Source organism: Pongo pygmaeus, chromosome 8 (genome assembly GCF_028885625.2).
Source record: "Pongo pygmaeus isolate AG05252 chromosome 8, NHGRI_mPonPyg2-v2.0_pri, whole genome shotgun sequence".
NCBI classification, from domain to species: Eukaryota; Metazoa; Chordata; class Mammalia; order Primates; family Hominidae; genus Pongo; species Pongo pygmaeus.
Window position 1 is genome coordinate 649,679 of NC_072381.2, and position 27,304 is coordinate 676,982.

General features: G+C 50.0%; 1 protein-coding gene and 1 long non-coding RNA gene across 6 annotated transcripts in view; one reads left to right on the forward strand and one right to left on the reverse strand.

Moving 5' to 3' along the window:
- Positions 1 to 27,304, reverse strand: part of DIP2C (disco interacting protein 2 homolog C) — a 405,817-nt gene that overhangs the window by 355,718 nt on the left and 22,795 nt on the right. The window lies entirely within an intron of this gene.
- Positions 13,566 to 14,907, forward strand: DIP2C-AS1 (DIP2C antisense RNA 1). The gene is made up of 3 exons (XR_010127368.1): positions 13,566 to 13,633; positions 13,746 to 13,897; positions 14,567 to 14,907. It is a non-coding gene; the product is annotated as a DIP2C antisense RNA 1 (long non-coding RNA).

Here is a 27,304-nt window from a genome sequence, read left to right on the forward strand (position 1 = left end):
CAAGGCAAATCCACCTGTGAATGAGGTGGGCTCCCAGCTGGCTGTGGATATGAAGGAACTCACTTTCCTGCACACTGAAGTCCATCAGAATCTCCACATCGGCCAGCACCTGGGCTCTAATCGCCCCTCACAGACTGGGATGACAGTGGTCACGTCTGGACACATGTCAAGGATGGATGGATAGACGTCCTGGACAGACACTGTACAGAGACCAGTGGCTGGGCAGGGGGAGGTGGCCCAGCCTTAGGGCAGGCAGGGGCGAGGCCAGGAAGCTGGGTCTCTGGGGCGTTGAGGGCCCATGGGGGCCTGGGCGAGGGCCTGCGTCTCCTCAACCAACAGAAGCAGGAGTGGCCGCCCATTGTGGGCTGCAGCTGCAGTGAAGCGGCCGGTATGACACAGCAGGAGGCCATGGGCAATCCTGGAGGAGGGGCCCAGCTGTGGGCACTACCCCAGAAGCCAGCATCCTGAGCCCCTAGGGAAGGCGGGAAATTGCCCCTGGGCACTGGGCGCTCAGGCTGGAGGTGGTGAGACCTCGAGGCCCTGCAGTCAGGGAGGTGAGGGCAGAGGTGGCCAAACTGCAGCTCAGTGAAGGGTCTCGTCAGGAAAGACCCCCAGAGGCTGTCTCACCAGCCCAGGGGAAGTTACTTCCAGCCCAGAGGCTCAACGGGGTCCTCAGTGGTGGCACTTAACCTCGTCCTCCGACAGAAGACCATCAAGACAGAGTCACTCAAACCTCTATCAAGCTCTGCACCCAAGTGAAGCTGTTAACCACAGATGCTGAGGCAGGCAGTGCTCATCTCAAAACTGTACAAGTGGTTTCTTTAGCCAGTTCTCCACATTCTTAATGACAATCCACACTACACGTGTGTTTTCAGCATCAACCTGTGCTCATAGCTACGTATACAATAACTTTATCACAAGGAAAACTAGGTGGTGAACCCGGGAGGAGGAAATCCCCATGACAAGTCAACAGAACACCAACGGGTCGTCGGCTCTTCCTGGCTGAACCCAAGAGTGCTTGGCTTGACTCACTTCCATTCTAATTTCCAGATTTATTTTTACTTTCCCACATTTTCATTATGAAAATGTTCAAACATATTTAAAAAGTGGAAGAACAGTACAATGAGTGGCCAATTTTCTCCACGTGGAGTTCCAACAACTAACATTTCGTTAGATTTGCTTTCTCACTCTCTCTCTCACTCTCTGTAGATCATACAGAGAGACAGATTCGTTTCTCCTCCGGAGCCACTTGAAGGTGACAGGCTCCTGCCGCCTCGCCGAGTCCTCAGGCACACGTTCCCTAAGAATAAGGGCCCCTCTGCAGCCGCAGAACCATCATCGGCAGACAAGAACCATTTCAGAGCATCGCTGTCCACTTTATATTCAATAAGCACAATTCTCCCGAAAACGTCTTTTATATCCGGGCCACACACTGCGCTGAGTGACTCTCCTTCCCCATCTTCGTCAGGGACAGCCTCACACCCTTTATCTGTGATGACTTTTCGAGAGTCCGGGGCCAACGTCCTGCAGAACATCCCCCAGATGCATCTGTCTCTCGGGGCATCATTAAATTCCCTCCTATGCACCTCAGTTCCCTGTAAACAGGAAGTTTCAGTCTCGAGGCGTGATCACTTTCTGTCAAACACTTCTCAGCAGCTTCCCAGTGAGGCTGCTGGTTCACGAGGGGAGGGAGCTCCTAGTCCTGCTCCCCGAAAGCATAGCTGCGACTGGCACCACATGGGACTCGTGTACACCAGCACCCACACCCCCGCATCAGAAACACCTGGAGGGGCCGCGGGCAGCCGAGACACCTGGAGGTGTGAACTGCAGAGGCGTGGGGCAAGAACAGGGTCAAATCATAACACAACGTCTGATTCCAGATGGTCCCACCTGTGTAAGATGGTGACATCTCCCTACCAAGTATCTGAAGCCAGAAAATATGACAGAAAATTCACGACCTGCCTTCGTCCACCTAGGCTGCTGTAACAACACACCATAGGCTGGGCGGGGGCTGACAAACAACAGAAAATTCACAACCTGCCTTCGTCCACCTAGGCTGCTGTAACAATACACCATAGGCTGGGCGGGGGCTGACGAGCAACACAAGTTCATTTCTCACAGCTCTCAGGCTGGGAAGTCCTTAGTCAAGGCCTGACAGGTTTGTCTGGTGAGGGCTTCCTGGTTCACAGACGGCGTCTTCTCACTGGGTCCGCACACAGTGGAAGGAGCGAGGGAGCTCTCTGTAGTCCCTTTTATGAGGGCACAAATCCCATTTATGAGACCCTCACGACCTCCTCACCACCCAGAGCTCCCCCTCCTAGCACCATCTCCTCGGAGATGAGGATTCCAACTTGTGAATCTTGGGGAGACACAAACATTACAAAAGCCCATCATTTAATTTTGTTTAAAGGCATTTTTGCTTCTACAAAGTCTCAAGATAAAATCAAAAGAAAGAGGTCTTCAGAGGAGTCAATCCACACAGTTCTCCCAAAAGGGCAAGCAATCAATTGCCACCACTTTTTACCCGAGACCCGCGGAGTGCCCCGGTCTGCATGACTGATTCTAAATCACCGTCCTCTCCTCTGCCATTCAGAGGTCAGAGTCAATCCAGAGCTTAATACCAAGGCAGAGCTGACTGAGAGACACCAGCTAATCCATTAAGACAAGCCAAGACTCCTGCCCAAGGCCTAATCCCTCCACCAGGGAAACGTGGAAGGGCCAGACGCCTGGCAGCCCTTCCTTCCTCCTCTGAAGCCCCAGAGACACAGCCCCGGCCAGGTGTGTGCCACGGGCAACGCACGGGTAACGTCAGCTGGGCACCGAGTCTGAGAACATGTTCTCAAGTAAAAATGAAAACAGGACTGCTGTGAAAAGCTCATGCTTAATCACCTCTGGGCTAAATTCTAAATGCAATGTTATTTCAAAGCTAGGTGGAAATAATTCCTTAAAAATACATATGAACAGTAACTAGCAACCAGAGTGATAAGTACTCAATATGTGTTTGATGAATAAATGAATTTTTAAAATTTATGAAAAGAGCACACTCTATTTAGGAGAATTCCATTTAATTTGACCTCCTAACTATGAAGTGGCTCCTTCATGCTGACAGCAGAGTTTGCTTCAGTTGACTCAAAAAATGGTCACTCTAACAGGAAACCAAAAGGCTTTGCAGGCATTGGAGCAATCCTGGCATTTATTCACCCAGGACACTAGAAGGCTGAAGTCTGCAGGGTGCACATATTTAAAATCACAGGAGCACTGGAGTAGTGGAAAGAGGTGCCCGCAAAGGCATCATCCTTTCCAGGACAGGCTCTGATTCCGCCTCCGGGCCTTTTTGCAAAAAGCCATTGCTACAAACCCACGGCCACCAGGAGGAAACACACAAAAGACCCCACTGCCCTCCTGGCTTCCCAGAAGGCCTCAGAAGGACGAGACACGGAGCCCGCACACAATCCTGGACCCTCCTCCCTGCGTTCAGTTTGATGCATGTCACCTGCCTGCATGATGGAGGTCCCACAATGGGCACAAGGGGACCCGTCAGGTCGGGAGGGTGCTGCCTGGCTCACGGTCCACACATGGGGACCCATCAGGTTGGGAGGGTGCTGCCCGGCTCACGGTCCACACATGGGGACCCGTCAGGTCAGGAGGGTGCTGCCCGGCTCACGGTCCACACATGGGGACCCATCAGGTCGGGAGGGTGCTGCCCGGCTCACGGTCCACACATGGGGACCCGTCAGGTCAGGAGGGTGCTGCCCAGCTCACGGTCCACACGTGGAGATGCGTCAGGTCGGGAGGGTGCTGCCCGGCTCTCAGGATCAGCCGCATATGCACATTCTCCACTGAAGCCACTGCATGAAGCCACGCTGGAAACACTTTCTGGCAGGTTTAGGAAGCTCATGTCCAAGGTCATTAAACGCATGGCAAGCTCGCCTTGGAGACATTTTACTTTGCTAATGACAAGGAAGCATTCTCATTGCGCTAAATAGTTTAGAGCACGCTTTCATGTCCGCTGTCTCTTTGAAATAGGCATACTGTGCCTGTTTTACAGATTACATCAAGGCCCTAATACATTTAGATCCTTGTCCCAGGTACACACAAATCAGCGGCATCACTAGAACGTGTTTTGGACCACGAGAGGAAGCCAAATCACAGCATTATCCATTGATGCTGCTTAAAGCGTATTTCCAGATGTGCCTCCCCGCCCGACCTGTGTCCATGGCTTCCGCTGACCACACGGCATCTGCTGGGCACTCTGCGCGCTTTCTCCCACGCCCGCCACGCCTGTGGGCCTGTGCCTGTCCCTCCACACATCCGCACCTACTACGCGACTAACGCACACCTCCCACAGGCGGCAAGTGCCTGAACGTCCCCACGGCTGGCGGGGCTCCCAGTGTAGGACACACAGACAGGCACGGCCGCCCCGCCCACGGCCACCAGAGGCTCTGCTTTGTCCCCAGAGGTGCCCTTCGATGGGGCCACACGGCAGATGGCCAAGTGTTAGATAATTAAGGCTCAGGAAATCACCGCGGCCTTACCTTTAGAACTCACCTCTCCCCTGCACTACATCCCGAAGGGTGGGTCGCCAGAGCTGGGGAAGAGATGCCCAAGGCTCCCTCCCGCCCTGACAGCCTCGGACTCTGCTCCCGTCTGTTGGTTTCTCACTGCACCTCAATAAACTTAGCTCACGGCAAGAGGCGGGCATGGCCAAAGTAGAAACACACGACAGACCCCGGGTGGACGCGACGGGGAACGAGGGTGTGCGCCAGGACGAGGATGCGCGCAGGGAAGAGGGTGCGCGCGGGGATGAGGGCGCACGCGGGGAAGACGGTGCGCGCGGGGGTGAGGGTGCGCGCGGGGAAGAGGCTGCGCGCGGGGAAGAGGGTGCGCGCCGGGAAGAGGGTGCGCGCGGGTAAGAGGGTGCGCGCGGGTAAGAGGCTGCTGGCGGGGAAGAGGGTGCGCGAGGGGAAGAGGGTGCGCGAGGGGAAGAGGGTGCGCGAGGGGAAGAGGGTGCGCGCGGGGAAGAGGCTGCGCGCGGGGAAGAGGGTGCGCGCCGGGAAGAGGGTGCGCGCCGGGAAGAGGGTGCGCGCGGGTAAGAGGCTGCTGGCGGGGAAGAGGGTGCGCACCGGGAAGAGGGTGCGCGTGGGGAAGAGGGTACGCAGGCCCCGAGAACCTGGGGGCAGCAAGGCGGGTCAAGGCTAGACTCCAACAGCAGCAGCAGCAAGGGTGTTGGGCAAGCCACAGAGACAGCCCCACCCAGAGGGGCTGCATGAACCAGCAGCGACCCTAATCCAACGTGCTCATCGGACTGGGCACACGCACGCGCTGTGGACACGTGTGAATATGTTCCAATTAAAGTGATGCTACGTAATAATCAACAACGTCAACCCCATGGCTTCATTACATGGCATCTGGCACACTGAGACTTTATTCTGTCTCTCTTCCTATACAAAGAAGTGGAAAATAGATCCAAGATCATTCACAACAAATTATTGCTAATTGCAAAAAAACAAAACAAACAAAAAAAAAACTTACCCTCACCTTGGAAGATCTCAAGGCAACACCTCGTTCTTTGAGGTCATGGTGGGGACGCTCTCCAGACCCCTAGGTGAGTCTGCGACTGCGGGGAATCCCCAAATGGGCAGTTTTGGGGCCAGCAGGGATGCCAGCCATGCCTCCAGGCAGGTCTTGTAACCTCGGCTGGGTCACCAACCTACCCCTGCACTCAGATCCCGCCAGGAACGAGGGCACCGGCCCGCACATCTCTGCTCCCGAGGCTACATTCCCTACGTTCCTCTGTACTGCTGGGTTCTATGCCTTAGATCCCAGGCACCTTAAAGTTGACGTTCCCCCACCAGCCTTCATGAAGATGATACTCAGACAACGCCCCTCCTCTCCCACCTGGTCAGTACCCAGGGAGAAAGGAACCCGGGTCTCAGCCTGATTTTCTGCCAGTCCATCGAGAAAACACTGCCAGCACTGGTGCACAGCACTGCCGGGTTACCCATGAGGAAAGCTAAGTAAAGTGAGAGGTATTCAAGTCAGCTGCGGCAAGTGCTTCTCCATCCCTACTCCAACAAGGAAAGAAAGGAGGCCGGGTGTGTGGTTCACACCTCTTGTCCTTCCTTGTTGGGGCAGGGGTACAGAAGCATTTTGGGAGGCTGAGGCAGGAGAAATGCTTGAATTCAAGACCAGCCTGGGTAACATAGCAAGACCCCGTCTCTACAAAAAAAAAACACAAAAATTAGCCAGGTGTGGTAGCGCGCCTGTAGTCCCAGCTACTCAGGGGGCTGAGGTGGGAGGATCACCTGAGCCCAGGAGGTGGAGGTTGCAGGGAGCCAAGATTGCACCATTGCACTCCAGCCTGGGCAACAGGGTGAGACCTTGTATCAAAAAAAAAAGAAAGAAAGAAAGAAAGAAATACAGGAGACCACTAATAATTCCAAATAGTGCCTACTAATTTGAAATCTTTTCCAGATATGATGAAGGAAATCATTTTCCTTCCTACACCCATTCTAAGGAAACATTTCTATTTTTCTGCTACACAATTTGGTAACCTGCCATTTCAGATCCTGGCCTCTTTAAGCAGGACTCGCTAGTGTGCTAGCAAAGCAGCGCTCTGAAACTTCAGCGTCCTCAGACCCACCTGGAGGGCAGGTGAAGGATGCTGGGCCTCCGCATCACACTGGGGTGGGGCAGGTCTGGGGTGGAGCGGGGTTTGCACTTCTAATGCATTCCAGTCTCGGCCCGCACCACCCTAAACACGCCCATCTCATCCAAAGCATTCCAGTCTCGGCCCGCACCACCCTAAACACGCCCATCTCATCCAAAGCATTCCAGTCTAGGCCCGCACCACCCTAAACACGCCCATCTCATCCAACGCATTCCAGTCTAGGCCCGCACCACCCTAAACACGCCCATCTCACCCAATGCATTCCAGTCTAGGCCCGCACCACCCTAAACACGCCCATCTCATCCAACGCATTCCAGTCTAGGCCCGCACCACCCTAAACACGCCCATCTCATCCAGTCTCGGCCCGCACCACCCTAAACACGCCCATCTCATCCAAAGCATTCCAGTCTAGGCCCGCACCACCCTAAACACGCCCATCTCATCCAGTCTCGGCCCGCACCACCCTAAACACGCCCATCTCATCCAAAGCATTCCAGTCTAGGCCCGCACCACCCTAAACACGCCCATCTCATCCAACGCATTCCAGTCTAGGCCCGCACCACCCTAAACACGCCCATCTCACCCAATGCATTCCAGTCTAGGCCCGCACCACCCTAAACACGCCCATCTCACCCAATGCATTCCAGTCTAGGCCCGCATCACCCTAAACACGCCCATCTCACCCAATGCATTCCAGTCTAGGCCCGCACCACCCTAAACACGCCCATCTCATCCAGTCTAGGCCCGCACCACCCTAAACACGCCCATCTCACCCAATGCATTCCAGTCTAGGCCCGCACCACCCTAAACACGCCCATCTCACCCAATGCATTCCAGTCTAGGCCCGCACCACCCTAAACACGCCCATCTCACCCAATGCATTCCAGTCTAGGCCCGCACCACCCTAAACACGCCCATCTCATCCAGTCTAGGCCCGCACCACCCTAAACACGCCCATCTCACCCAATGCATTCCAGTCTAGGCCCGCACCACCCTAAACACGCCCATCTCACCCAATGCATTCCAGTCTAGGCCCGCACCACCCTAAACACGCCCATCTCACCCAATGCATTCCAGTCTCGGCCCGCACCACCCTAAACACGCCCATCTCACCCAATGCATTCCAGTCTCGGCCCGCACCACCCTAAACACGCCCATCTCACCCAATGCATTCCAGTCTCGGCCCGCACCACCCTAAACACGCCCATCTCACCCAATGCATTCCAGTCTCGGCCCGCACCACCCTAAACACGCCCATCTCATCCAATGCATTCCAGTCTAGGCCCGCACCACCCTAAACACGCCCATCTCATCTAATGCATTCCAGAGGGAGGAGCCACATGGGGCAGGTCACAGAGCAAGTGTCCAGGCACCAGGCTACCAGGTGTCTATTTAAATGCAAACCAATCAAGCAGCTTAAGTCAAACAGCTTCACCCTCCTAAAATGTTGGCCAACACAACTAGTGATAAATATCACTGCTGTAAGACCTTCTGCTCACTGATGACCAGAGCAAGGGCCTGAAACATCAAAGCTGAAGGGTGTGTGCCACAGTCAGGGCTCCGCACACCCCCGTCCCAGGCCATCGCACACGGGTGCCCTCACCGGCACCGGGGTCTCACAGACCAGCTCCACGCTCACACCTACTGGGACACAACCACCCTTTCAGCCCTTCATGCGTCTGTACCCTACAGCAGTGTTCAAGGGAGGCTAATTTAAGAAAGGAATGTAATATGGACATCTGTGAACTCTTCCTCATATCCCCTGAGTGGTCCTCCAGAAAGAGAAAGATTAAAAAGAAAAAGAAGATTTAAGAATCAAACACAGGGCCGGGCACGGTGGCCCACGCCTGTAATCTCAGCACTTTGGGAGGCCAAGGTGGGTGGATCACTTGAGGCCAACAATTTAAGACCAGCCAGACCAGCATGGCAAAATCCTGTCTCTACTAAAAATACAAAAATCAGCCAGGCATGGTGGCACATGCCTGTAATCCCAGCTACTTGGGGGGCTGAGGCAGGAGAATTGCTTGAACCGGGAGGCAGAGGTTGCAGTGAGTGGAGGTTGCAGTAAGCCAAGATCGTGCCACTGCACTCCAGCCTGGGCGACAGAGTGAGACTCCGTCTCAAAAAAAACAAAAATAGGCCAGGCACAGTGGCTCACGCCTGTAATCCTAGCACTTTGGGAGGCCAAGGTGGGCGGATCACGAGGTCAGGAGATCGAGACCATCCTGGCTAACATGGTGAAACCCCGTCTCTACTAAAAATACAAAAAAATTAGCTGGGCGTGGTGGCGGGCGCCTGTAGTCCCAGCTACTTGGGAGACTGAGGCAGGAGAATGGCGTGAACCTGGGAGGCGGAGCCTTCAGTGAGCTGAGATCGCACCACTGCACTCCAGCCTGGGCGACAGAGTGAGACTCCATCTCAAAAAAAAACCACAGAAGCCCGTGGAACAAGCCCTTGCCCCACTCCACATCAGCTGTGCTGTGCCACCCAGGAGCATGCCAAGCTCAAAGAGTCATCCACCTGCCTTGATGTCACTACTCAAATCACAGAGGCTGAGATTCCCTAGCCCTCGTTATGTCCTTGTCACTCACAAGCAGGCAATGGCCCCTGCAATGCACAGGGAATCCCTCTGGCCATCCAATGACCATCCATTGATAAATAAAAAGCATTAATTCCAGCTGGGTTGCAGAGTTGCACACATCAATACTTGTTACTGTTCACAAATGTTCCACTTGAGGGTGGAGTGAAGTTACAGAATTGGGAAGAACTTCACAGACGTACAAGGGGTGCATTTAAGGAAAAAGTGTACGGAAGAGGTGAGAAAATTGAATATCCTAACCTCTGTCTTTTCATCACCCTCTAAATCCCACGATTCCAGTTCTGTTCATTTTGCAGTGAAAAATAACAAGTGATGCACACTCAGGCACAAGGTGGCTTAGGGGCTGTGGCTGTTTTAAGAAGATGAAACAATTTAGAAGATCAGGATTCCATGAGCATATTCCTTACCTAAAAAGAGAAGAGACTGGGAGTTACACATCAGCTTGCCAAGGCTGTCCTGAAGTCCAGGAGCCCCTCAGGAGAACAGAGAATGTGCACCTTCCGCAGAACAAGGCAGGTGGCCGGGCCCAAGAGTGGGGACGGGGAGGCTGCAGGAGGCTTGCAGAGGGAGCTGTCCCGCCAGCCTCTGGCAGAAACTCCTGACTAATCAAACCCTGACAGCAACTCTGTTCAGTGAATTGTCTCCTGGTCACTAAGAAGAGTGAAGCTCTGGAAGGCCTACAGCCAACCCTCTGGATAATAGTTGAGACGTATTTTAGAGAAGGAAACGATCCCGTCACAATCCCAGACTTGCCCACAGCTGCAGGCGCATCCTGGGAGCGCGGCTTCTTGCTCTGTCAGCGACACAGCCCGCTGTAGAGCCACACGGGTTCTGCCCGACGCCCCCACTTCAGGGAGTCTGGGCAGGTGCAGCTGAAACAACATCCGGGGGCAACCCCCACCCCCTCTTCTCGAAAGTACACACAGAGGCAGACAGAATGAAACACGGCCCCCAAATCTCAGATGCAGGGTTCAGCAACACGGCCCCCCATAGACCACATGGGCTCTGCCCAACGCCCCCACTTCAGGGAGTCTTGGCAGGTCCAGCTGAAACAGCACCCAGGGGGCAACCCCACCCCTACTTCTCAAAAGCACATCAGAGGCAGACAGAATGAAACACGGCCCCCAAATCTCAGACGCAGGGTTCAGCAACACGGCCCCCCATAGAGCCACATGGGCTCTGCCCAACGCCCCCACTTCAGGGAGTCTTGGCAGGTCCAGCTGAAACAGCACCCAGGGGGCAACCCCACCCCTACTTCTCAAAAGCACATCAGAGGCAGACAGAATGAAACACGGCCCCCGGGCCTCAGACATACAGTTTGGCACCAGCATCTGTGAAACAAGAACAAAAGTCGCATGGGAAAGTGAGTGTAAAAATGAAAAAATAACAGAATTACACTGAAGATGGATGAGATGGGGAGGACTGGGAGGAAGCTGAGAAAGGGACTGAGGACCTGAACAGGCACCTAAAGGCTGGACGTTCCCAACAAGACAAGAAAGATGCCTCCGGATGAGGTGGGACATCATCTTCATCATGGAAATAAAGGGGAAAAGCCTGAAAACATCAGTTTCCTACCACGAAGCAAAAATCAAACTGGCCTCAGACTTCTCCTCTACAACACTGGATTCCAAAAGATGAGGACATGGCATCCGTGGGGTCTTGAGGGAGAGCTGGCATGAACGTTCCAGAGCTGCCGTCTCCAGAAGCAGCCAAAATGGCCTCAGATTCAGCAAAGCCTTGTCTTGAAAAATCTATCAGAGTACACCCCCTTATCAAAGTGGCACACGGCTGCAGGGGGTGTGGTGTAAGGCGATTTAGAAATCCTTCTCCGTGCAGACCGTAAACTTGGGAGGCCACTGGTCACACCCTGGCCACACATCTCAGCCAGCAGGAAGCCCTGTGCCTCCTCTCTGCTCCATCTCTAACGCCAAGAAACATTTTACGCATAAAATTATGTTATTTCCAATCTGTTAAATTGTATATATTAAGTCCATAAAGAGACCAAGAAAATGTGTAAAAACAATGATGACTTGATGGTGGTATTATAACTAATTTTTAAACAAAACATGTTGTCTAAATTTTCCAGAATGAAAAAAATACTCTTTTTAACAAGAAAGGTGCTTTTAAAGTCACCATAAACGATTATATACCCATCCTATGAACGTGGTCTTAGAATAAAAAGCGAAACAGCAAAAACAGAAGGAAGTGCATGAATATGGTGATAACGTTTATCTCTGAATGGGGGGGGCCATTTTGCCACCATTTCCCCACGTTTGATGTGTCAATTCTGTAATGTAATAATAGAGCAAACACAATAGTTCAGGAAACACTGCCGCCCACTAGGACGTAAACCCCATCTCCTCCAAAATGCTGCGTCCCCCGACCTCTGATTTTATCTTTTAAATCAGCTAGGTTTTCTCCCCTAAAAAGAAGCATATTTGTTATCGTTACTCTTTAAATTTAGGTGAGTTAACAGGCACACAGACTTAAACACTTTCTGGAAAGGCGATGTGTAGAGTTTAAGATTTATTTTGTTCTGAGAAGGGCAGGGGCACGTTCCCAGGTGAGGAACCTCCAGGAAACACTGGCTGTGTCAGCTGGGCCCTCACCTGGAGAAACGAGCACTCGACGCCTCCACCCTCCACCCAGCCCCAGCAGGAATGTGGTGCAGAGCTGAAGACAGGCCCGTCTATAAAAACCCCAAGGGCTGTTTCCAGGAGCTACTCACTGCCCCATGCCCCCCAAACCCTGTCCCCCTGTGCAGGTACTGGATCTGCTGTCTAGCCTCCCCCAGGCTCTCCACACCCACACTCCACGCCTCCTTCCACCCCACACCAACGTGCACCACCCAACTCCCCACTGTCTCTTACTGACCACCTGCCTCGACTCCCCCATAGCCTGGAAACTGCAAAGCTGCCTGGCAGCAAGAGGGGACGGGTGGCGACCGCACCAGCCAGGTAGCACCTGCTCCCGCCGGCCTGCAGGGTTACAGGGCCTGCCTCATGGAGCCGTCTTTAACCACAAGTACAGCGAGAAATCAATGCAGCTTTAGTTTTACTTTGCTGTTAAATTCACTTTATAACACTTGGCTATAACATACATTAATTTTTATAGCAATTACTAAAATAACAACTCATAATGCATTCATTTACCATATTAAGCCAAGCAACTGAAAAACCAAACACACAAGCAGAATTTTATAGGACTGTAGTAGTTTTTGTTAGGCTGTCAAATTATTTTAAGCTCAAAATTAAAGTAATTAAATCTGTGACTCTCAACTGGGGGAGGTGGGCACACACAGAGGGGGGATGTTAAAATCCTTTTTTTCTTCCAAACCTCACAGACTCACTCGGTTGGTAATTTCCATTGCTAGAATTATGTCCTATTCCTTAGGTTAAAAACAACTGCCTTCATACCTATTAAAAACAATGTTTCTTCCTTTCCTAAGTGAATGTGAAATGAGCTATGGTGGCAAGGTGGGTGAGAACAGAGGGAAACTGAGTCCACGTCCACATTTGACGGTGGGCAAGAACAGAGGGAAACTGAGTCCACGTCCACATTTGACGGTGGGCAAGAACAGAGGGAAACTGAGTCCACGTCCACATTTGACGGTGGCTTTTAATGCACTGCAGGGTGTGTCCCCTTGACCTTCACGAATTTTCAGGTAGTAAGAAAGCAATTTTTCTTATTGGAAAGGAGAAAACTAAGTGACTGTAAAATAATATAATTTCCTTAAAGCAAAACAACAGAGAACCAACTTTTCCTTTTTTCACATTACCCAATAATTCTAAGACTCAGGGTTTTGTCACGTTATAGCAAATGCCATTCATTAGGGGGAAGTCAGAAGTCAGAACACTGTGTGCTACTCAAGAATAATTAACTCAAATGTGTTCAGAGTGCTATAAAATGAAATTAATTTATTTTTAGTTTAACCCAAAATCCCCAATCACTTGCCAAATGATCCTCTATGTATCCTACATAAAGGAGAGGGTCTTTCTGGCAGAAAACCATTGAAGTTTTTATTTGCAGTAAGAGAAGCATGCCTTCTTATTATCAAACAGGTGCACGGTCCCCTTGCAGGGGGACGCCCGTCACCCGCGTCCCCGTGCGTCACGGTGTTGCCGCACACCATTAACACATCAAAACGGAAAAGGAAATGTAAGCAGTATTTGCCGTCCAAAGTTCACATCAACAATTCCTTATTAGGAAGGCACTTCTGAGCCTTTCCTCCTGCATCTGGGAGCTGCCAGCAACCCAGTTCCAGGACAGAAAATAGCCTGACACCTCCTGCGGCCCATGGAGTCCTCTTGTTGGGACAAGGACCCCCCAGGAGAGAGGAGCCCCCAGCAGAGTCAACGCTGGAGGTCCTGGGGGGTGGGTGGTGCTGGGGATGCCACGCGGAGAGGGCTGTTCCCTGTTCCCCTCCCCTCAGGAGACAGCTGGCCCGAGGTGACACAGCACCAGATGCGATTTCAGGGCCAGGTACCATGGTGCCCGGGGCTGTGGACCACACCAGCCCACAGCCACCGCAAGCCCCAGACCAGGGCTGTGGATCACGCCAGCCCACGGCAGCTGCATGCCCCAGACCAACACGAGAAGAACGCAGGCTGACAACATCTTTATCTACGGTAGGTGCCATGGTTATCGTTCCTAAGAGAGTCCACGGCCACTTCTACGGGGTGCCCTACACTCCTCCCCTGCCCGAGCTGGTCCCCCCGTGACAGCCGTGTCCCTGAGAATGGGATGTAGAGCCAGGAGGGGCACAGGTCCATTCAGTTTGCAGGGGCTGCCAGGCAGCACCTTCCACCTGCCGAGGGCCGGAGGCAGGGAAGCCATTCCACAGCACATGAGCTGGCAAGGGGCCTCCCAGCCTTAGAGCCCACATGGCTTCTGGCCAGAGTGCTCTGGGCTGACCCCTCCTCACGCTCACTTCCCTGCATAAGTTTAAATTGTTTTCTGTAATTTGCAACCAGAATCCTGGCTGATCCACCACAGAACCCAGATGTCCTCAGTTCTGCCTCGGCCCCCACTTGTGAGAGGCCCATGGCATAACACAAACGGCCCCTGGGATTGCTTGGCCTCATGGGGGAAGCCACGGGTGTGTCCATGCAGGACCCCAAGGCTGCACAGCTCTGGCTGTTTCTCTTCCAGAGCCTGGCACTGCCCTCTCTCCATCTCTCCCGGTGCCAGGGCTCAGGCCCCAGCCCCCATTTCTGCAACAGCCCCTTTCCATCCTAGCCCCTGCCACCCCTCCTGCTCTTGTCTCTCCCACACCTCCCAAACTCATAACTGGCCAGCTCTCGCCACACTCAGTCAATGTCCAATGGGGGCCTCGGGGGCACCTCCACCTGCCCAGGTCTGGGACCACCATCCTCCACGCGTATCTACAGACCCTGTCCTCACCTGCATCACCAACGATGGCGTCACGGCGTGGGTTCCGGTCACCAGTCGGCCTCCCCCACCAACATGTACTCCTTACAATCAGGGCCACCACCGTGGACACGATCCCATCAGGAACCACCTACTTTTGCATCCCCAGCACCGTGCTCAGGTCCCAGGGAGGCCCCAGCAAACTGTGGAACAACCAAACTTGTGACTGAATGAACAAGTATGTTAAGTTGTTAAGTAGAAAATAGCAGAAGACTTAGTAGAATGTATGAGTAACAATTACAATTGTATGAAAATCAGTATCCATGTGGAAGGTATTATGCAAAAAAAAGCTTAACTTTGTTTCAGTGCCTTTCCAATTAAATGTTGTTAAGCAGTATTTCCCCCAAAAGGTGCGTCTTTTATAAAACAAGAACACAAGGCTCTAAGGCCAACTTTGAACATTTATTCGAGTGAATTCACATCCCCCAAATTTTCCGTATCCCAAAATCTGGACTTTTGCTAAACGGTGCCCTTAGCACATGAGTCTGTCCAAGGAAGTGGCCTGAGCTGAGAGGGGGCCTGGCATCACTCCCCCAGGTCATCAGTCATCATCAGCAGCAGCTGCGGCACGAGCGAGACGGTGTGGGGCGAAACCAATGGGGAAACCACGAAAGAAACCACCTGCTACTGGCAACGGCCTCGCTGTACTCAGGGAGTCGGTTCCAGGACCCCATGGACACCAAATCCAGGCACATTCAAGCCCCACAGGTGGACCTGCCGAAACTGCGTGTACAAAGAGTCGGCCCTCCGACACGCGTTTCACATGGCAGGAACACTGTATTTTCTCCCTGAGTTTGGTTGAAAAAATCCACATATAAGTTGACCCGCAAAGCTCAAGCTTGTGTTGTACAAGAGTCAACTGTATATAATTGACACTGATTCCTACCAACAATATCCAAATCTTAGCACGACCAGAACGATAAACAAAAATGAGCAAAATTCAAAAACTAAAGCAGCGTTTTTCCTGCGAGTTGATGCACTGCGTATCCCCTGCGGGAAAGACCACGCTGGCTGCTGACCAAACTCCACCTGCATCTTCCTCCATCCTCAGGGCATCTTCCTCCGACCCAACGGCATCTTCCTGCAACGACAGCAGCCTGGGCTCACCTTCCAGCCCGAGCCTGAGAACTGAGTTCCAGTCCCGGCGGCGGGCGGCGCACTGTGCACCCTCCCAGCTCTCCTCCGCCCCTTCCCTCAGGCTGGCCCACGAGCAGCCTGGACAGTCACCTGCTGGGGACACCAGGCTGCCCCTCCTCCGCCCACAGCCTCAGGCCACCTGTCTCATCCGTGACCGAGAAACGGAGCTGCAGTGGGAGGCGGCACACACTGGGATCTACCCATGGCCAGGCCGAGCTGCGCCGATCGCTCAAGCTTCACTTTGATCACTTGCTCTACCAAATAAAAGAGAACAAAATAACACCATATCCTCCTTTCCACACACTCCCAAGCCTCCCATCCCACTTCTAGGTGCTGAGCCCATAAGAACCCTTTTGTGCGTCTCTCCAGGTATTTTCTATCCTCCTCAAGCACAAAACCACACTCAGAGTGATTGTTTTTTTGTACCATTTCTTGACTTTCTTGGGCATTTTCCACACCAGGACAGATGGACCCTGCTGTCCTTCCTCCCTGCCCACAGCTGCCTCGCAGCAGCCACACACCAAGCCACAAACCCTCGCAAGACTGTGGACATCTCAAGGTGCCCACGTCCCCAAAGACCAAGGGGTCATAGCTCCACATTGTCCAACAACACTTCAGACGCGGCCTCGAGCCTGGGAGCCCTCCCGGCCAGCCCAGACCAGCCCCAGAACAGAGGTGTGAGGGGTGACGTCTGTACTTCCTTAAAAAAAAAAGGCAGATATTCAGTGTCACATTTAAAATGGTCATGGCGGCCAGGCACAGTGGCTCATTCCTGTAATGCTAGCACTTTGGGAGGCCAAGGTGGACAGATCACTTGAGGTCAGGAGTTGGAGACCAGCCTGGCCAACACGGTGAGACCCCATCTCTACTAAAAATACAAAATTAGCTGGGCATATGGTGGCAGGTGCCTGTAATCCCAGCTACTCGGGAGGCTGAGACACAAGAACTGCTTGAACCCTGGAAGTGGAGGTTGCAGTGAGCTGAGATCACACCACTGCACTCCAGCCTGGGTGACAGAGCAAGACTCTGTTTCAAAAATAAAAATAAAAAATAGTAACAAAAAACAACATATGGATTCCTAGTCCCTTGGAGCTGCGGCAACAAAGCTGGCAATATATTTTGGGTGTTTATAATCAATGCTTTACATGAGCTATACTGCAAGTGTCAACCTTGATCGCGCTACAGTAATCATCCATCACAAATTAAAACAAGAGCCACAACTCTGTCTCCTACGAAAATATTCTAATTGAGACATGCTAACAGAATACATTTCTTTGGGTGAGAAAGTCTCCACCAGGGTGGGGAACAGACAGCCCACCAACTGTGCTGTGGCCCTAACCTCCAAGGACTCAGGAATCATCCACAGCGAGGCTGGTGACTCAAAAAGAACACTAAATTGCTCTTTGACATTAATTCTTAAACCTTGAGAAACCAAGGTTCTCTTTGTAACAGACTTGAGAAAGATGCTCAGAAGAGACGCGCCAACTCTCACCTGGGAGAGACACCCTTGCTAATCATGTCTGGACTAATGGATGCACTAAAAGCATCTCTTCCAACAGGGACACAGACTGCAAACAGGAACACCACGCATACCTTCCCCAAATTACCCAGTCCTGACCCATCCACCCCTCAGGAGGCCCCCAGCCAAGTCCAATAAGGAAATGACCCCACAGCAGACGCACGCGCAGGCAGTGAGGGCAGTGGCGTCAGGGAATTCCGCTCCATAAACCTTGGCAGCACGCAGGGAGGTGCATCTCTCCTTATCAGAGGCTGCCGGAGATTTGCTAGTGGCGCTTTCATTCTTCACAGCTGCTATCTGATCTCATGCTAATCAGTGTTTTTCTGACAACAAAGTCAAGGTTTCTCTGAAGAGACTGCCAGATGAAAGAAAGGGAGAAAAGACAGAAAAGACAGAAGCCCGTTTCTGTACCCAGCTGGACAGGTGAAGTCATTTAGGTGCAGGATGATCTGGCCATTCCAAATATGCACGGCTTTCCAAGTTTGTCAAAATGAAACCCAGCCTTTGAAAAGGCCTGGACTTCCCACATGCACAGTATTTATAGTGTGGAGGGCACTGTAGAGAAGTCATCAGTGTATTCACAACAGCAAGATCCACGGAGGCTCTGCCATGTGCCAGGCATAAGACAACTGTTTACAGAAAACATCTTATTTCATCCTACACAGAGTATACAGACTGCTTCACAGAACACTACCAAAGAGGACCATCAAATGATCCCCAGGAAGTAATGAGCGCCTTAAAAGTAAGAAAGCCAACCTCCTCCCCCTCTTATCTCCCTGTCCTCATTTTCATAGAACCAAAGAAATATGAAGGGCCAGTGACGCCCCACTGAAGAACGCTCTCCTGGTGGTTATACTCTAGTATGGAGCACAACACTGCTCCGTGCTGTGCGAGGCTACTATTCTATACTACACTAGTACGATCGGTTTGTTCTATTCTATACTATTCCATTCTCTATGACACATTATTATACTGTTTCATTCTACACTATATAATACTGTACTATCTGTTCTATTCTATACTATTTCCTTCTATACTGAAAGGAGTTAGCCAGCTTGCTTTAGGCAGACAGTAAGGGAAGGGTCCCAGAGAGCCTCCAGCCCATGTTTTGTGCAGATAGGGGAACTTGCACAGGGGGCTTGCCTAAACATGCTCACAGCAGACTAAGGGCCCCCATACACACGGGGGAATGGGGTGGAGCCACCAGAAATTCGCTCCTTACACAAACAGGGAGCCTAGCCTCATCAGCTTCTATATAAAAGCCCCTGTAGTCAACTGGGAAGGGGGCAACCAGCAACCTGCTCTCAGGACCCCTCTTTTCACTGAGACCTTTCGTTTTTCCTTAATAAATTCTACTGCACTCACTCTTCGATGTCCGCGTGCCTGTTTCTTCCCGGTTGTGAGACAAGAACCTGGACCCAGCTGAGCTAAAGAGCAAAAATCCTGCATCAATGCTACAGAACACTGTCCTCTCTGTTCTGTGCTATGCGACTCTACTATTCCACACCACGCTACGTAATAGTCACTGTCCTCTCTGTTCTGGGCTATGCGACTCTACTATTCCACACCACGCTACGTAATAGTCACTGTCCTCTCTGTTCTGGGCTGTGCGACTCTACTATTCCACACCACGCTACATAATATTAATACCATGCTGTGTGTTCTAATCTAGACTACATTATGCAATGCAATACTACGTCGTTAGTTCAACTGTATACTCTACAATACTATCCCACTTGTTCTATTCTAGACCATGTAATACTACTTGTCCTATTGTATACTATACTATATAATGTTACACTGTTCCTTCTATTCTACCCTATAGAACACTCTACTATTTGTCCTCTTGTATACTATATTATATAATGTTACAGTGTTTCTTCTATTCTATGCTACCTTATAGAACACTCTACTATTTGTTCTATTCTGCACTACTCTGTATAATTCTATCCTGTTTGTTCCATTCTATACAGTATTAGGCATCGCTTTACCATGTCCCACTATACAAGAGTAGAGCCAGTTATACTTTCATAATCTCTTTTCCAAGCTCTTACCCAGTGCAGTATTCAAATGTGATGTTTTACTATGCCCCACATAAGTGCACATTTCATGATAATCGATGCCATTTCCTATGGTTATAGAATTCTGTGTCTATGATTCTATCGATACGGCTTCTTTGGGCTTTTCTGTAAGTCCTTTGCAGTGTCTGATTTCCTAGTGAAAAGATGAGTGAGGTCCCGATAAGATCCTACGAAACCAGCATCCACACAGGCTCACCTGTGTGCACACTGCTGGACTCTGTGTTGAAGGAGTGACAGGAAGACAGACGGCTGTCAGCGAATGGAAGGCAACAAGGACAGAGTAGATTCCAGAACTGAGACAGGTACCAAGGCTCTGGCACAGCTGAGGGTGGATCTGAATTCTAGCCTCTCACAGAAAGGCAGAGGTGACTTAGCACAAAGAGCATGGAACTTTGCTTTAATAAAGCAAATGCTTAACATCCACTGTGAGGAACTCAAGGAGAAATGGCAGTAGGCTCTACTAATAACTACTGCTTTAAAAAGTGGAAGGGAGAGGGTACATTTTCACATGGGCCATGTGGAAAGTTGGCTGGACCTGCCACTGGACCTGCCACTGGACCTGCTGCTGGACCTGACACTGGACCTGACGCTGGACCTGCCCCTGGACCTGCTGCTGGACCTGATGCTGGACCTGACCCTGGACCTGCCGCTGGGTCTGCTACTGGACTGCTAACAAATGCTGCAGATCTTTATGGAGAGAAAAGTACAATGCATCTGAGAGCAGCTGTCCCTGCTCTGGAAGAAGCCGGCAGAACAAGGCAGAGATGCTGGCATCATTCAGTGGGCAGAGCCAGTGACCCTCCTCTAAGTCCAGAAAAGCTCATTCAGTGGGCAGAGTCAGTGACCCTCCTCTAAGTCCAGAAAAGCTCATTCAGTGGGCAGAGTCAGTGACCCTCCTCTAAGTCCAGAAAAGCTCAAACTGCACGTCTGCAACTAGAAATACCAATCATTAGCCAGACCTCCTGGCAAATATCACCACTGACCCGCTGTAATTCTATGTGGTGTATTATGTCTCACGTACAGGAAATCATTTACAAAGCCTCTAACAAGGAAGTATTAACATGACTTTTAATGCAATATAACAGCTTTGCACCCATTTAACATATATTTAACCCCAATGGTATATGTAAATATATATTTTATAGAACATCAGGCATGTTTACCTAATGGCTCGAACCTTTACAATATCTCTCTCCCTGAGAGGACAGCGGAGGATCCCATGCACTCTCTCCAGGAACATGCCCCTCCAAGAGAGGACTCACAAATCAAGTGTGCACATGCATGCATGCATGCACAGACACATATCTCACACACACACATGCACGTGCACACATACATGCAATACACACATTCACACATGCACACACATTTGCATAATCACATAATACCAACACGTAACACATACATGCACATATGACATTCAAACACACATGCATATACATACATGTTCATGCAAATACATTTTGACACATACAAACATGTAAATGCATACACATAACATGCACAAATATACATTTATAACTATACACACATGAGCATCCACGCATGCATACTTGCACATGTGTGCAATGTCATGCCTAAACATGTAACACATGCACACACATACATGCAACACAAATACACATGCACACATATACACATGCATGCATGTGTACATTACACACAAAGGCACACATACATGCACAACACATATACATGCAATACACACTTTCATACACATAAATGCCAATACACATACATATATACACCCCTCAAAGACCCCATTATTCAATTCTATACAAAGTGGTTTATCCCCCAAATGTAACTTCTTGAAATTAATAAACTCTACTTTACTGCACATTTCTTGATTTCAAATAATGAGGTCTCACACACGGCACACATACATACACACATTCATACTCAAATACATGTGAACATACAAATAGAAATAGGCACACGTGCCTGAAGACCCTCTTCTGTAAAGGTATTCTCAAACTTGAATTGAACGAATTCTGCTAATTATAGTCAGAGTCAGCAAAGATATATATTTGACCTCGGAATGAATATACTCATTCTTTTCGTTACCCCTGGCAACAGCAAGAATGTAAAACAGGGTTGTGTGATACGATGCCACTTATTCAATCCCACTTCCTGGGATCTGACCCACTTGTAAAAGCATTTCTGTCTGAGTGATTTCCTTCGGACTAAAATCATGAGATAATTCCTTCCCTTCCTGCTTTCTCTTTCCCAGGCCTTTTCACTACCCTTTCATCATCTCGGAAACTAAACCATAGTTGTCAAAATGGAAGGCAAAGAAACAGCCTTAGGAGAGAATCCCACAGCGGAACGGACCAGAGAGAGGAAAAAATATTCTTTTTGAAAATGTACAAAAGGAAAAGTCAAGAGGCCTAGGTTCTCTCTCACGACAGAAACAGACATCGGCAGAGCAGGTCGCTCAGCCCAGTTCAGCTCTGCATATGATCTAGCCCTTGCCCCTGTTTCAAGCTCTGTGTATGAAACAGAGATTCTAGCCCTTGTCCCTGTTTCAAGCTCTGTGTATGAAACAGAGATTCTAGCCCTTGTCCCTGTTTCAAGTTCTGTGTATGAAACGGAGATTCTAGCCCTTGTCCCTGTTTCAAGCTCTGTGTATGAAATGGAGATTCTAGCCCTTGTCCCTGTTTCAAGTTCTGTGTATGAAACGGAGATTCTAGCCCTTGTCCCTGTTTCAAGCTCTGTGTATGAAACGGAGATTCTAGCCCTTGTCCCTGTTTCAAGTTCTCTGTATGAAACAGAGATTCTAGCCCTTGTCCCTGTTTCAAGCTCTGTGTATGAAACAGATTCTAGCCCTTGTCCCTGTTTCATGATGTTGTAGTGAAGGAAACGAAACAGACAAAGGGCACAGGCTGGAGAAAAGGATTTTAAAAGGATGACTTTTAAAATGTTCACCTGCTTTTCAAGGGCACAATGAGGACACTTTCAAGCATATTAAAGCTGATTTATAAGAGATGGGTATAAAGACTCTACAAGGTCATTAGACTTTAGGCTTACAAAGAAAACAAATAACATTCTCCTAGCATCACGAGTCAGGTGTTCCACAAATACTAAGAATAGCCACCGCAACGGGATCCACTATGAGGTGTCAAAACATAACCCATGAAGCATGGCTGAGAGCTCCTATAACCTGATTTCTAGGAATCTAATTTTAAACATCCTCACAGCTAGCACATCACAAAAATACAGAGCTCCAAATGCCGTAACACAAGTGCTAACAACACCTAGCCAAAAATATACGAGGCATTTCAGGCAAAAATCCCAGAATCAGAAGAACACAAGTTTTGTAAGTCCTTCAAAAGCTGGTGCTGGTTGAGGCTCTTCTGCAGACTTCAACAAAAGACACGCTAGAATTAGCCATTGACAGTAACCCTGAGTCAACACACAGTGTTCGGAAAAGCACAAGGCCTGCTCCAGGCTTGAGGCCCCTGGGAACTTTCACTGGACCGCACCGAGTGGATGACTTTGAGAACTCAGAATAACCAACAACCAGTCCATGAACAGAGAGAGAAGACTGCAGCCTCCCTGGGGACCTGGCTCCATGCCTGCCCCCTTTCTTCCGTGTACCTTTGCCCTTTCTGGCTCCCTCCTCCACCTGGAGACGCTCTGGGTTCAGGCCCCTCCCCAGCTGTGTCTTGGTCCACGGCTGAAGCTTGGTCCACTTGCCCGTGTGAAGCTCCAGGCCTCGAAGGACCATCTCCACCTGCTCCCTGCACTTCCCACCGACTTCTGCCATGACCCCCAGGCTCTGGCTGCTCTCAGGAATCAGGGCCACCAGGCTCCCCTCGCTGGCTCCAGTTGGAGTCCCACCCCCTGGTTTTCAGCAACACTTGGGACTTTGTCCTGGAAACTCTCGGCTCTGGGCTTTAGTGAACTGCACCGTGCAGCTCCTCTCTGGACTGTAAGCAGGGCCTTTTCTGGGTCTTCCGACCCTTCCTCCATTTCCAAATGTGGGCTTTCCTTTAGCCTCCTCTCTCCCGACATGCACGCCTCACACTCTGGCTCCTTGACCTGCGCTTCTACGTAGGAGGCTCCCAAATCCACCCTGGGCCGGATTTTCCCCAAGCCTCCTTCCGTATTTCCAAACTCACAGCTTGCAGTGGTGTCTCTAAGTATCTCTGAGTCAGGTCCACACTTGCTTCTCCTCCTGATTTCCAGCAAAGCACAACGCCGACCTCAGGGTGCAGGCTCACAGCTTCATCTGCGTTCCTGCACTCCCCTCCCTCTTCCCCTCTGACCCAGGCACTGAATTGCTCAGCTCACTGGCTGCCTTCCCTCCTCCTCTCGCCACGGCGAGTGCCCCGCATGAACCTGCCCTGTCCCCCGTGGCTCCACGGCATACCGCACATCAGAGGCACGATTCTCTCCGAAGCCCTCAGTGGCTCCCTAGTATCCGACAGGTAAGGACTTCCACATTCTGGCCCCAGTCTAACTTTCTGGCCTCAGATATGCACATGCATATTTTATCTATACACAAAGAGTACAGGCCTCACACCTGCTCTCATTCCCGGGCTCCTAGCTCCTCCTGAAGGTGCTGTATGAGGTACCTACGCACTTTCCAAACGCTAAGTGAATACGCACTTGGAGAACACTTACTTGATAATTTTGTGGCATTGCCAGATAACGTGGACAAAGTGAGAACTACGCAGGTGTATGGATGCTGCCTTGCCCAGACCTCACTCACCCAGACACTCCTGGAAGCTCAAGGTGACCGGCCCTATTGGCGCACAGGCAGGCACAGGCTGCACCCCCACAGCTGGGCCCCGCCAGCTGAACGCTAATCATGAAGCAGCTGTGTTTGCTCCTAAATCTGTTTATGCCAGTGTACTTGTTACACATTACTTAAACCAATAAAATATGACTCCAAAGAGAGAGTAATTGATTGTATGAAAACTAAGTTGGATGCCTTTCAAAGACTTGATATAGGGGAATTTTTTTTCTTTTTAGTCTTTTTAAAATTGTTATCAAATTAGGTATGGGCAGAAAATATATACAGTGTTTGAGGAAATAATTTTTAAAGGTTTCAAATCTAACTTATCTTATTTCTCTTGTGTTGCCTATTCTCTTCTAGAAGAACCAAAACTGTGGCAGGCCTAAGATGGCTGTGGTTGAGGAAAGAGGCCACATCCACAGCCAGCAGAACCATACTCAGCAGCAGCCTAGCCCCACGTGGAACAGGCGTGAACACTCTCGGGAGAGGTGGATGTACGCTAATGGTTCCCAGCTCCGATCTCTTTGATTAACAGAACATGGTGATTGGTTTTATCTGAATGTCAGACAAAAGGGTTTCTATGTCCAGGAAAGACTCTAAATACTCTGGACCCTGCTGGGGCAGATGGTGACCGTGACTGACCGTGACCCAGTGATAGCACTCTCCAGTGGGCAGCCTGGTCTGCAGAGGGGGAGATCCCTGGGGCAGCCCTACCCCAGCACGAGTGAGTTTCTGTTGTAATTCTATGTCCAGTGTAAATAAACTGTGGAAAACTGGGAGATGGTACAAGAAAGCAAGGACGCCAACTAAATGAATAGAAAGATCTACAAGGGAAAGCTGAGATCGGCTGAAACAGGCTTGGGAAAGTAAAGGCCTGGCTGGAACTTCGTAACGGCTTTTGAGGCTTGGGAACAGGGACAGTAGCTGCCCTGTCCATCCCAGGAGAGAACAGACGGACTCAGCTGGAAAGCGCTTCCCTGACTAAAAGTGTCTTTAAAAAGGGAGACCTCAGAATTTCCCTCCCCGGAATGCTTTAACCCTTCATGGAACACAGCAGAAATTCCACAGCCCTGCATCCCAGGAAGCAGGGACAGGACAGCAGCTTCCAGCACACAGAAGCATTTAGAGGCATAAGCAGCTATGCAAAGACAGCAGGAGCCGTGCCTCAAAAAGGCTGAGAGGTCTGAGAAATAAATTTGTATGCGGATTTACGCCTGGGCAGGTTGAAATGCGTGTGCCATGACAGTTCCGGAAGCTTGTCTACTCGAAGGTCCACATTCAGGTATGTTTCACAGTCATCACAACTAGATTTTCAGAAATTTAAAACTCCTAATGAAGAAATGCAAGCCTGCACGTCTCACGCCACCACCAAAAGCAGCGGTTCTCAAGCAGGGGCGATTCTGCTGGGAGGAGGGATGCTGATGGCACCAGAGGGTGGGAAGCAGGGGTCTGACGCTCAGCACCGCAGGTGCCGAGGACGGCCTCCTCCCCACAAGGGCTCCAGGGGGCCACACCAGAGGGTGGGAGGCAGGGGTGACACTCAGCATCGCAGGCACCGAGGACGGCCTCCTCCCCACAAAGGCTCCAGGGGGCCACACCAGAGGGTGGGAGGCAGGGGTGACGCTCAGCACCGCAGGCACCGAGGACAGCCTCCCACAAAGGCTCCTCTGGGCCAGAGCATCCGTAGTGCTAAGGGGAAAAGCCCGGACACAAAGGATCAAGTGTTTTCAACGTAGCTCAGGGCATCTCCACACGGAAACTCCCATCTGCCTTTTGTGCAAAGTCTGGGGTCTTGCAATCGATAAACCTTCACAAGACACAACACATGAACCTAACAATTCTATTTTGCTCCAGGAGAGAGAAAAGAAGGAATGGTTTGGGGAGATGCACCGAAATTCTGTGAGTTCTTGACTAAAAATCACCAAGCGCTGTGTTCTGTTATCAGCAGTCCTGGATAGGCCCAGACCCACCTCACCCCCAGCAGGACCCAGGCAAGGCTTTAAACCTCAAACGTCCCTTTTGGTAACACTGGCTGTTTCATGTGGTTAATAAATCATCCAATAAAATGACACGCATAAGCCTAGTTATACACTTGACACATTAACACTATTGATGATTGTTATACATCTGGGTTAATCACCTTTACAATGCTGCAGAGAAATCATTGGTACTAAGAGTTGTAAGGATGATTTTTTAAAATTTATGTATCTCAATTTTTTATACTGCTACTTTTTACATTTAAAAAAAGTATATTCTAAAATATTTTTGATATTTTAAAATGTTAATGTATCAAGCATTTTAAAATGCACCAAATATATATCTACAAATATATAGGGAATTTTTAATTAAATATCAGGGTAGAAGAGAATTAAAACTCCTAACTTAATACTAAATAGACGGGAAAAAACAAAGTAGAGAGTTCTCACAGATTCCCGAAGGAATATGCAGTAATAAAGCTCAAAAAGTACATTAAAACCTTTATAACTATAAAATGTTTTAATTACCAACTAACAAGAAAATATCTACTGAATCGTGACTAGCAGATCCCCGAGTCTGTTCAGCACCTGTACTCTCCCCTAGGTCTGCTGAGGAACAGATCAATTCTGTTGGAGTTGACCTTGAAATTTAAAAAAACAAAACAAAACAAACACAGCTTTAAAGATTTAAATTTCCTGAATAAAACAGAAAATAAAAATAACACCTCTGCACCTGTGAGTTCTCTTGACCCTAATTTATTTTTTACTTTGGATGGTTCATAAAACATACATAGACACCTTAACAGTGCTTTATATTATATACTAGTGACTGTTAATTCATTATTAACCTCACTCTACAACTCAATTCTAATACTAATCATGGTGGCATCATTAGGACATTGTTCTAGGTGGTGCTTTTTTAACTGAAAAGAAAAATGGGGGATAGGTAATAAATAATTACATAATCTAAAGAAAAAGTTTTAATTGTCTGAGTCCAGTAACGCGATCATCTAGCATGGAAAATATTTTCAGTAGTTCCAGGAAACTTCACATAAGAAACACTAAATAAACTCTAAGTCCAGTATAGGAGTTACAGACATTTCCAAAAGAAAAGCACACACGGTTGGTTGGGAGCGCCTGGATTTTCTCTA